Raw genomic sequence first — 11,366 nt, forward strand, 5'->3', positions numbered from 1 at the left:
TTAGGCAATCTACTTCTGTAGAGATACTGACTCAGAAACTCAAAGAGGGATCTTATGAGTCCAAACGGGCTGGACAGCAGTGAGGTATGTGTGTGTGTGTGTGTGTGTGTGTGTATAGGAAACCAAACTCACTGCCCTTGAGTGGATTCCACTCATAGTGACCCTTCCTTGGGTTTCCAAGGCAGAAACTCTATGGAAGTAGATTGCCCCATCTTCGCAGAATCTGTATGGAAGTAGATTGTCCCATCTTCACAGAATCTCTATGGAAGTAGATTGCCCCATCTTCTTTCCATGGAGTGGTTGGTGGGTTTGAACTGCCAGCCTTCTGATTAGCAGTCAAATGCCTTAGGCACCATGTCACCAGAGCTCCTGGGAGGGATGCCTAAGGCATTTGACTACTTACCAGAAGGCTGGCAGTTCAAACCCACCAACTACTCCATGGAAGGAAGATGGGGCAATCTATTTCCTTAAAGATTTACCACCTCCTAAACCCAGTGGGGGTCCTATGAGTCTGAATCAACTCGATGGCAGTGGGTTTGGGTTTTTGGTTTATATAACACAAAACTATCTAGCACAGTCCTACTCTGACACATATGGGATCACCATGAGTCAGAATCAACTTAAGCCAACTAGTTAATTTATAAGATGCTAACATTATGGAAAGCTGATTGAAGTTTATTTGGGAACTCTCTTTACCTTTATATCTTTTCTGTAAGTTTGGTTTTATTTTATTTCAAAATAAAAAGTTAAATAAATATCTTTTAAAGACTATGTATATAGATCTAGGATGGGGAAAAATTATTAAGATAAACAAATATGCACACACACACACACACACATAACTGAGCTAGACAGTTCAGATTTTTACAGAATTGTTAACCAATTTAAAATTAAATATTTATTTTCTAAAAAATTTACCCTACACTACCAGAGCTCCTTTCGTTTTTTTTTTTTTTTTTGAGTTTATGTTCCAACATGGTGTATGCATGAGAAATAATTAGAACTTGTTCATTTTGCTCACCATTGTGTGCTGGAGTGTGTAGCATCCAATACCTAGATGATGGCCAAGTGCTCCATGTATGTTCATGTCTTTAGGCAGCAAACATGTATTGAGCGTGAATAATGCAATCTTTGCTCTTGAGGAGCAGACAGTCTACTCAGGAAGACAGACTAATGAACATAATTTCAGACCCACAAACAGTTTTACTCAGGTATGGTAGTGGTAGTAGAAGGGCTGCAGGAGCACAAATGGGAGGAGGATGGGCCTTTGGGAGGAGAGTCAGGTGGCCTAGGAAGGTTAGAACTCCAGAGCTTTGCAACTCAAAGTGTAGTCCACAGACCAGCATCATCAGCATCACCTGGGAGCTTGTTATAAATCTCAGGCATGACCCCAGACCTACATAATCAGAATCTTCTTGTCTAGAGCATTGTAGTCCAGACATTAGACGCTAACATGCTCATAAGACATAGACAAGAAAAGAAATGAGTACAAAGGTGAGTATGAGAATAGTTGCTTACCTCTTACAGTCTGTATTATCTGGAATATAATCCCATACTTTTTGTAGAGGTGGGTGTGGTAGAGAGTGACAGCATCAAAAAGTAAGTGCCTCCCTTTTATACTTGGGAGTTATTGTCAGAGGTAGCTATTCAGTTGATACTTACATTTCATGTGGCCATGTGACTAGTTCTCACCAATGAGGTGTGAGTCCCTTCTGGGCTAGGGCTTTGAAGGAACAGATCAGGTTTTTCTACTCTCCTTTTCCCATACTCTGGCTGAAGGCCAACTATGGAAGCCATAGGGAATGGCAGAACCACAAGTTAGAAGGAGCTTGGGTTCCTAAGTCACCATGTGAAGGAAAGCCACCACTATCAACTGTTACTAGACCATGAATTAAATGTCTGAATCATGGACGGTTGAGAATTTGTAAGTTATAGTAGCTAGTGGTACCCTAACTAATACACATGGACAGAAGTGTTTTCTCCATTGAAAGGACAATAGCAATGTGAACATAATACAAATAGCACTGACACTGAGCTGCAGTATTGATGAGACAATAGGGAGTGGTGAGGACTGTGGTAAACTAGAGAGTGTTTGTCCAGTATGAGGAGGAAGCCTCTATTCAACTCTTTCTGATTATTACTTTATAAAAATATAGGCTGGTAATGTCAGAAATTCCCATTTTTAAAGAGAGGCAAGATACCTGGATTTTTAATGTGAAACTTCCAATTTTAAAATCCTGGTGTACATTTTGTTTTTTTTAAACTATATGTATCAAATAAAAGACTCCTTCAGTATCAATCTGTCATGTTGGCAGCCGGGCTGCATTCTCTGTACTGGCCAGTAGGTATTGACTAGGCTACCTCTTGCCTTCCCACTGCCACCACCAGTAATTTTACGGATGAGGGTTTCTAGAATAAGGCACTATTCATAGTGAGCACATGTGAATTATCTGTTGCATGATTAGTCCAAGTGGAGGAGTACCAACCACTTTAGGCCACAAGGCCTGTTAGTAAGCTTCTGGCTACTCTCACTGTTACCAGAGTCCTGGTAGTGCAGTGGTTAAGGGCTTGGCTGCTAACTGAAAGGTCAGCGGTTCGAACCCATCAGCCACTCTGTGGGAGAAAGATGTGACAGCCTTGGAAACATGAGGCAGTTGTACTCTGTCCTATAGTGTCACTATGAGTCAGAATTGACGGCAGTGGGGTTCTCACTATAGGACAGATCTGTAGGAGAGATCTATAGGATAGAGTAGAGCTTCCCAATAGAGTTTCCAAAGCTGTACTTTGTACAGAAGCTGACTGCCACATCGTTCTCTTGCAGAGTGGCTGGTGGGTTTGAAGTGCCAGCCTTTTAGTTAGCAGCTGAGTGCCTAACCACAGTGCCACCAGGGCTCCAACCTCATGTTAACTAATAACCTAATAAAACACTTCCAAACAAAGGCACACTCACATGTACTAGAGATCAAGACCGCAGCATATCTTTTTGGGGGACACAGTCCAATCCATAACAGATTCCCCAAGTCCCAAGGCTTTAGCTACCCAGCTTCCTGGGTGTGTCTCACTCTCCCTGCTTTTGTTACCACTATCCCCTTGCCTTTCTCCTCCTCTGCCCTGGTCTGTCAGTCTGGCACCTTGAATTCAACACAGGCAAAATGGATCATGTGATATTTAATGCCCATTTTTTTCTGCATCAAAAGCATCTCCCTAGTTTCTTCTGTGGATAGTATCAAAGGAGGTAATCAGATTAGTGAGTAGGAGTGTTATCTTAAATCTAAATTTGCACACCACACTACAGTTTGTCCATATGAAAGAATTGGGGAAGGGGAGCAGATGTGAATTGTAGGGAGACTAAAGGTTCCTTCCACAGTAATTCCTTAGAAATGGTGGGTCTGGTCCCATAATTGCTCCTCCTGTGTCCCTGTACTGACCAAAAATGTTACTTTGGATGGAATCAGGCCAGAGGTATTGCTGTTCAAACCAGCTGAGTCCCCTTGGTTTATGACATGCATTTACTGAAGTCACACTACATACCTATCAATTTTCAACCAAATAAGGAGTGGTGAGGGGTCAGGACTCTACAGAGAGAATCAGAGGGTGTGTTTGTGTGTGTGTGTGTATGTGTGGGTGGGTGGTAGGTAGTCGGAGGCCAGCTCAACTCATGAGAGAGAGAGAGACAGACAGACAGACAGACAAACAGAAAAGACAGAGCTGTTGTGGCCTCCTATCCAGGACCATGGAGAAGGCTCCTTCCCAGGAGGCAGGGTATCTGGTATCCCAGACAACTATAGTTTTTCTTTTTTGTTTGTTTTTATTCATAATATTTTATTTTCTCTAAATGTCTTTTATTTTGTTGTTGAGAATAGACACAGCCAACATAGATACACATCAACACATAAACCAACTGAACAGTTTCTACTTTTGGATAATTTAGTGACGTTGATTACATCCTTGAGTTGTGCAGTCATTCTCACTCTCCTTTTGTTTTTTCTTAAGCGTTATATTGTGGTTTAGGTGAAAGTTTACGGAGCAAATTAATTTCCATTCAACAATTTACACACATTTTGTTTATGATGTTAGTTGCAGTCCCCTCAATATGACAGCACTCTTCCGGTTTCCTCCCTGGTTCCCCACTTCCATTCACCACTTTCTTTCCCTTTCTGTCTTCTGAATTTTTGTTTTGGGCAAATGCTACCCTTTTGGTCTCATACAAGTGATTGTTCTGAGGAGCACATTCCCATGGATGTTATTGTTCATTGTATAGGCCTGTCTATTTTTGGCTGAAAGGTGATCGTTGGGGGTGGGTTCAGTTCCAGGTTTGGAGAGTGTATAAGGACCATAGTCTTGGGGGTTCCACCAGTCTCTATTACACAAGTAAGTCTGTTTTCTTTTTTTAATAATTTTGAATTTTGTTCTACATTTTTATCCCACTGTTTCCAGGATCTTCTGTTGTGCTCCCAATCAGAGCTGTTGGCAGTAGCTGGACACTATCTAGTTCTGGTCTCAGGGTAGTGGAAGCTGAGGATTGCATTGTCTGTTAGTCTTTGGAGTAATTGTTTTCTTGCATCTTTGATTTTCTTCACTCTTCTATGCTCTAGGTGGGAAGAAACCAGTAGTTGTTTTTTAGATGGCTGCTTGCAAGCTTCTAAGACCCCAATCTCTATTCACCAAAGTAGGATGTAGAACATTGTCTTCATGGACTGTGTTATGCCAGTTAACCTAGATGTCCTCTGTCTCACCCTCCTTTTCTGAGTTGTCCTTCCCTCATTACATAAATTCACTGCCCCCTAAGGTTCCTGTTTAATCGTTTAAATTGCTATTGTCAATTTGATTTCATATAGATAGTTTGTAAAAGAGCATCGTTCCAGACAGACCTTTTTTCTTATTAACTAAGCTAAATTATTGTTCAATTTTAAGATGACTTTAGGGCATAGTTTTGGCTTAAGGTTTAAAGATTCTCTTGGTACAGGTTTCCAAGGCAGTATCTCTACAGAAGTAGATTGCCCAGTCTTCCTTTTGAGGAGTGGCTAGTGGGTTTGAACCACCAGCTTCTGGTTAGTGGTCAAATGTGTTAGGCACTACACCACCAAGGCTCCTCTCATTAATCTAAATTATTGTTAGATTTTAAGATGACTTCAGGAGATATTTTTGGCTTAAGGTTTAAAAATTATCTTGGGACAGTAGTTTCAGGGGTTCATCCACCCTCCACGACTCCAAAAAGTCTGGAGTCCATGAGAATTTTAAATTCTGTTTTACCTTTCCCCCTTTTTGATCAGTATTATTCTATGGAATCTTTGATCAAAATGTTCAATAATGGTATCAAGGTACCATCCAGTTATTCTGGTCTTATGGCAAAGGAGAGAGTTGTTCATGGAAGCAATTAGTCACTTATTCTGTATCCTCCTCTTGTTCCTGATTCCCCTCCTTCTTGTGTTGCTCCAGCTGAATAGATACAATTGTTGTGCCTTGGATGGCCACTTGCAAGCTTTTAAGACCCTAGGTACTACAGTGAACTAGGGTAAAACAGAAGCACTAAACACATATTAGGCCAATTAACTGGGATGTTCTCTGAAACCATGACCCTAAATCTCCAAACTGAGGAACCAAATCTCATGAAGTGTTTGGTTGTACAATAACTACTCTCTCTCTCTCTTTCTCTGTCTCTTTCTTTTTTGTCATTGTTGTAAATGTATATATTAGACAACTTTTACCAAATCAACTTTTTATAGGCATACAACTTATTGACAGCAATTACAATAATCAGCTGTGCAACCCTACCATTCAATGCCATTTTTCCATCACTGTTTACCCATCTGCTTCTTCCTCTCCTTCCTGCCCCTGGTAACCCCTAATAAACTTTGTTCTCTATACATTTGCCTTTTCTTGTCTCTTTATATAAGTGAGGTCATACAGTATTTGTCCTTTTGTTATTGGCTTTCACTCAGCATAATGTCTCCAAATGCTTTTGAATTGTGGTATTAGTGAAGAATTCTGAAAGCAAAAGAACTAACAAATTTGTCCTGGAAGAAGGGCAGCTGGAATGCTACTTGGAAGTGAGAATGGCCAGACTTCGTCTCACCTACTTTGGTCATATTGTTAGAAGGGACCATTCCCTGGAGAAAGATAATCATGCTTGGTAAAGTGGAGGGTTAATGAAAAAGGGGAAGGCCCTCAACAAGATGGGTTGACAGAGTGGCTGCAATGATGGACTCAGGTATAGCAGGGATTGTGGAGCTGGCACAGAACTGGGCAGTGTTTCATTCAGCTGGACATAGGGTCTCTATGAGTCGGAGACAACTTGACAGCACCTAACAATGACAAATGTTTCCAAGCTCCGTCCATACTGTAGCATGTGTCAAGACTTCTTTTGTCCTACTGGCTGAGTAGTATGCCATTGTTTGTATGTACCACAGTTTGTTTATCTGTTCATCTGTTGATGGGCATTTAGGTTGTTTACACCTTTGGCTATTATGAATAGTTCTGTGATGAACATTGGTGTATGAGCCTCTTTCTGAGTCTCTGTTTTCCAGTCTTTTGGGTATGTACCTAGAAGTGGAATTGCTGGGTCATATGGTGGTTCCATGTTTAGTTTTTTTTGAGGGACTGCCACACGGTTTTCCACAACCATTGTACTGTTTTGCATCCCTACCAGCAATGAATGATGGTTCTAGTTTTCCCCCATCCTCGCCAACATTTTTTTTTTTTAAACATTAGTCATCTTACTTTACCAAACCAAACCCACTACCATCAAGTCAGTTCTGACTCAGCGACCCCTATAGGGTTTCCAAGACTGTAAATCTTTATAGAAGTGGATTGCCTCATCTTCCTCCCACGGAGCAGCTGGCGGGTTTGAACCACTGACTTTCTGGTTAGCAGTCAAATGTCTTACCCACTATACCACCAGAGCTCCTGGCCATCCTAGTTGGAGTATAATAGTATGTCATTGTGGTTTTGATTTGCATCTCTTTGATGGCTGATGACACTGAGCATCTTTTCATGTGTCTGATATTCATTTGAATGTCCTCTTTGGTGAAATGTCTGTTCAAGTCCTTTGCTTATTTTATGATTGAGTTATTTGTCTTTTTGTTGTTAAGTTGTCAAAGTTTCATATATATTTTGATTTTTAGATTCTTGTGGGATATATGATTTATAAGGATTCTTTCCCAGTTGGTAGCTTGTGTTTTTATTCACAATTTTGTTGTGAAGACATTTGAAATTTTTATGAGGTCAAATTTTTCAATCTTCTGTTATAATAACTTGTGGTACATCTTATGAAATTAAGTGGATAATTTTCCCACTTGATAAAACTTTCTTGATTAATATTTTAATTAGAAAACAAATTTGTGTATATTAATAAAAAACATTAAAAAATTGTCTATAATTGATTATCAAAGTAAAACTGAGAATTTGAATATAGTTCCTTATTTTATGTTTGGATGTATTTTGGTATTTCTCCATAGGTAAGCTCAATTTGTGCATACAGGTTTGCATCCTCCCATTTTTTCCAGTTAGTAAATACACGTGCTACTGTCTGTTATGTGCTGACCATAGGTCAGACTGCTAATGATTTAAACAATTACGTCTTATCTAGTTGTTGTAAGTGCTAGGAGACAGATAGCCCTATTAGGCTCATTTTAGAGATTAAATAACTGATGCTTAGAGAGGGGAGAGTATCTGAGGTCTGGTTTTGAGTAGCAGAACCAGAATTTAAATGGAAGTCACAGGGCTAAATTTTTTAACTCTTGGGGTGTATTATTTCTTAACATTAATTCAGGAGCTTTTTTCTTTTTTTTTAGTGCATCTGTCATTCACATTCCTTGAAACTGTAATTTTAATGGCTAGATAGTATTACTTTAAATAAGCATAGCATGATTATTTTGATTCTTCCCCTCTGGTTGGATATTTGGATGGTTTCAGTTGCTTTGGATTTAAAAAAAAAAAAAGATCATTATCTGTATAATGAATGTCTGTATTACATAATTCTTATTTCTCTTCTAGATTCCTAGAAGAACTAGTCTGTCCAAGGTTATAAACATTAAATGAAATGAGGGGGCATTGTTGGGTCAGTGGTAGAGTCCTGCCTTCCATGAGACGGAGCCAGGTTTGACTCCTGGCCAATAGTGCCCCTCCTGGGCAGCCACCACCCTTCGGTCAGTGGAGGCTTGTATCTTGCTATGATGTTGAATGGGTTTGAGTGGGGCTTCCTAAAATGAAAGGCCTGGTGATCTACTTCTGCAAACCAGCCAGTGAAAACCCTGTGCTTCACAGCAGTCCGATCCACAAGTGATACTGGGGACGGTGTGCAGGACCGGGCAGTGTTTCATTCTATTGTGCATGGGGTTGCCAAAGTTGGGGGCTGACTTGATGACAGCCAACAACAATGTAATTTAAATAAACACATGCAGTACATTTCCCCAATTTAACAATATCAAAGAGACTATTCAAATTAGGATATAGCACATATATAATGCAAGCTATGAATGCTAATCAGGAAAAAGAATGATTGGATTTGTTTATGTTTGCAATTGCAGTCTCTTTGACGTATAATACAGTATTGGACAGGCTCTGCCTCTTGTTAGCTATGTGGCCTTAGCAAGTTAATTAACCTCCCTAAGCCTCCGGTTCCTTGCAATGTTGTGGTGGTGATGAAATAAGTTAATGAATGTAAAATACGTAGTTTTCCTTTAAACCAAGAAATGCTGACTTCCCAACAGACAGGGACTGCATTTGTTGAGGACTATTTTGGACTATTTTCAGTTGCCTCATATGCATGTGAAAGCTGGACAATGAATAAGGAAGACTGAAGAAGAGTTGATGCTTTTGAGTTGTGGTGTTGGCGAAGAATGCTGAAAGTCCCATGTACTGCCAGAAGAACCAACAAATCTGTCCTGGAAGATGTGCAGCCAGAATGCTCCTTGGAAGCGAGAATGGCCAGACTTCATCTCACCTACTTTGGTCGTGTTGTCAAAAGGAACCATTCACTGGAGAAGGATATCATGCTTGGTAAAGTGGAGGGTCAACAAAAAAAGGGGAAGGCCCTCAATGAGATGGACTGATACAGTTTCTGTGATGTTGGGCTCACGTTTAGCAAGGTTTGTGAGGCTGGAGCAGAACTGGGCAGTATTTTGTTCTGTTGTACATAGGGTCGCTATGAGTTGGAGCCAACTCAGTGGCACCTAACAACAACAATTTTGGACTGACACAGTGCTAAGCCCTTTGTATCCAGTACTTTCTATAATCCTCACCATAGCCTTCCGAAGTAGGTATTATTCTCTTAATTTAACAAATGAAGAAATGGAGTTTCAAAGAGACAAGTTACCTGCCCAGGGTCACAAGGTTGCTCAGTGTCTTAGTCAGGATTCGGACCCAGTTCTGTTCAAGTCCAAGTCTCACGTTCTTTCCTCTTGTCTACATTACTTCATCCATTTGAGACAGAATCCATTCATTCAACACATTTACATGCTATTTGTAGAGCTGTTATTTTAAATGCGTAACTTATAGGTGAGTTCTTTCATTTCCAGTTTTGCACAGATTTCCCCGTCATCACAGGGTCTTGTTGTATCCATCAGGCTGAGGTCGAGCAGGCCAGGCAGAAGTTGGGATGACTGAACCACTGAGCTCACAAGGCTTTGGAATAGTTATAAATTTCTTACCATCTCTCCCCTCTGAATATCTTAGGAAAATAAAGGGTTGCAACATGATCCTGCCTCTTGCTCTTTGATTCTCATTGCATTCTCTTTGGATTAAAGGTTTCCAGTTTCCTTGGGAGGAATAAAATATGGCCATCTAAGCCAGGAGAATGCAGTCCCTCCAGGAAGCTCCTTAATGGGAGTGTTTGTGGGATGCATTTTCACCTCATTGAGTGTTTTATTTCACAAAGATTCTTTCATCCACTCAAGCAGGTGAAGAAAATGGGAAAATGATGGCAGAGAAAAGAGGAGTCTTGGGAACTTAAAAGGAAAGAGGAAACTAAAAGGAGCTGTTCCTGCGTCTGTTTACTTATAAGGTCTAACAAGCCATCAGACCAATAACAAAAGAACTAACATTTTTATCCTTGGTTAGCTCTGTGGCCCTTGAGATGTAACATAGGTCATTTATTTAGAGAACCAGCCATTTTATTTAGCCATTCATTTCATTATGCATTTATGTATCACCATCCATCCATTCATTCAATAGTTGGAGCATGTATATTACCATTCATTCATTGATTTATTGGATAATTTGAGCATCTGTGCCAGCAGTCCTGTCTTAAACATGGGCAGGACTTGTATTTGAGCAATTAGTCAAAAGATTTTTAAAGAAGAGAATTATTGAAAAAAACATATATGCTGAAGCTTTTAAAAGTTTGATTTTTTTTTTTTTTACTTAAAGTTATGTCTATTTATTCAAGGCCAAGGCTATTTCTTTGTGTATTCTTTTATGTTTTTCTTGCAAAAGACACATCCATCATGCATCCTTTTTCTAGTTTTAGTTTCTTTAGTGGATTTCCAGTGGATCAGGAGCTGAAAGATACCTTTGAAGCAATTTGAGTTTGGATTTCTAACTTTTTGTAGTGCCTAAGGCATTTGACTGCTAACCAGAAGGTTGGTGGTTTGAACTCACCAGCCACTCCATGGAAGGAAGACTGGACAGTCTATTTCCGTAAAGATTTAACGCCTCGGAAACCCAATGGGGGTCATCATGAGTTGAAATAGACTTGATGGCAGTGAGTGTGATTTGGTTTTGGAATATTTTATGGCAGTTCTGTCCACAATTAATTTAATACTAACTTTGTATCAGATTATTTCTAAATAATTCAACTTAGTTTTCAAAGAAACACCTTCTTTTTTTTTTTACACTCAGATTTCACAGCTTGTAGATGATTTCATTAAGTTACATACGTATGATGTTAGCTGCCTCTGAGGACTTATGCTGCGCCAGGCACTGTTTTCAGAGCTTGACTTGAATTCACTTATCATCACAACCTGTGAGGTTGGTAATATTATCATCTTCACATCCCAGGGTAGGAGATGATGTGAACTGGCTTCAGAAGAATCTACAGATGACTCTTGATGAGCATGTAACTCACTAGGTGGATCCCAAACCATGTACATATAATGACATGTTGGCTACTAGCTGGGCGCTTTCACCTTATGTGGCCATGGGCTAATATGTGTGCACAGGTTAAGAGCAAGCCAGTTAAGCTGAAGAGTCACTTAAGTGAGTTCAGTTAACAGAACTTTTACTACAATATGGAGAGATGATGGAGTAATGGAAAGAGTGTATATTTTGCAGTCAAACCAACTTAAATTTCAATAATGTGCCAACAAATGGTACTAGCTTCTTAACCTCAGAACCTCATTCTTCACCTATAAATGCTAATAGTTACA

The sequence above is a fragment of the Orycteropus afer genome, unplaced genomic scaffold (genome assembly GCF_000298275.1).
Source record: "Orycteropus afer afer isolate SDZICR_OR568_19922 unplaced genomic scaffold, OryAfe1.0 scaffold00106, whole genome shotgun sequence".
In the NCBI taxonomy this organism is placed as follows: domain Eukaryota; kingdom Metazoa; phylum Chordata; class Mammalia; order Tubulidentata; family Orycteropodidae; genus Orycteropus; species Orycteropus afer.